We start from the raw sequence: 1,437 nt of genomic DNA on the forward strand, positions 1-1,437 counted from the left end.
TGGGCATCAACTTGAATGTTTCTTTCAAATAGTCTCTGATGCTGTGAACTCTGAGTCACATCCATATCATCTTCCCCAAGCTGAAACTGTGGAATAAGAATTTGTGTCAGATTATTTTTAATGAAGTGTGTGCAAGCAAGAACATTAGTTGTTCCTCTCTACCCCACCCAGAACTTCACTAGGACAAATAGTGTAAAAATGAAAAGTGGTCTCATGCCCTGAATTTGTCTCCTCATCCATTAGTCATCCAATAATTTCCCAACTTCTTTGCAATTAGATTACCATGAAGATAAATCCAGGCCATGTAATATGAGCAGAAGTGCTCTTACCCTGTATAGTGCTGGCCCTTGAAAACATCCATGTGGTCTGCCAGACTTTTTCCCTTTACCACTGAGTAGAATAGATTCAAGTACTACAGACAAATTTGGAGTCACCTGTTGATGATGGAAAAATCCACACAACAGTGGGTACCCATATCCTCGAATCACTCTTTGGAGCAGAGCCAACCAGAATATTCACCTGATCAGGAAGGCCTGCATTGTGTCCTTAAAAGAAGAAAAGATAAATTTCTATTATGATCAAATTCCTGACAGTTTGCTGTTTACCTGTTACAGCAGCCAGCATTAAGTTAACTGACAAATACCTTTAACGTTACATACTATCCTAAAAACTTTTCCACAAAAAGAAAATAAACTTCATAGGTTGAAAATAGCAATACCCCCCAAAAAACCTAAACAGATCTTTTATTATTATGAAATTGTTTATTTAAGAAAAGAGATTGTGTTCTTCTGTCTAAATATATTTTTGTAAAAGTATGATTTTCATTTCAGACATTTATCAGCTTGTGAGGAAATATGAGTCGAGATTGCTTTGGAACACTAAGCAAACACTAATCTGATTAGAGAGTGTCACAAATATAATTTTCATTTTATTTGTTGACATTTGTTTGAGGATTCTTACATGAAGGAAAGGACCTTTCAGTTTCCACTCTGACAGCCTCCCAGGCACAGGGAGGTTTCCTTTGCCTTCAGGTAGAGATGGATTCCGTGGAAATACTCCCGGGCAGCAAGTCCCAAATCGCGACAATCTAGATGGCCTTTTTTCAGCTGCTCCAGTCGGTCCAGCCTCTGATCAAGGCTAGAGAGAAGTTTATCGAGGAGGGTGTTGTTCCAAGCAGCATGGCTGTCCTCCGTGGTGAAGAGGTTGAAGTTCTGTTGGAGCATCAGTTGACAATAAACGGATGCCTTGAGTCGTCTGGATTGGGGTGATATTCTCTCTTTTCCAAGGAAGATTGAAGTCGGTTCTGTCCTCTAGGCACGACTGAAAGGGGATACTCTTCATCTGTCTTAAATGTATGAAGATTTCTTTGTTGCCAAGAGAGCAAGCAGGGATGGAGCAGAGCATCACTCCTGCCACTAGCAAATAGATCTGGGCCAT

General features: G+C 40.1%; 1 pseudogene; it reads right to left on the minus strand.

Moving 5' to 3' along the window:
* Window positions 1–928: 928 nt before the first annotated feature.
* Window positions 929–1,437, minus strand: LOC132491640 (interferon alpha-17-like; annotated as a pseudogene).

This window comes from Mesoplodon densirostris, chromosome 6 (genome assembly GCF_025265405.1).
Source record: "Mesoplodon densirostris isolate mMesDen1 chromosome 6, mMesDen1 primary haplotype, whole genome shotgun sequence".
In the NCBI taxonomy this organism is placed as follows: Eukaryota; Metazoa; Chordata; class Mammalia; order Artiodactyla; family Ziphiidae; genus Mesoplodon; species Mesoplodon densirostris.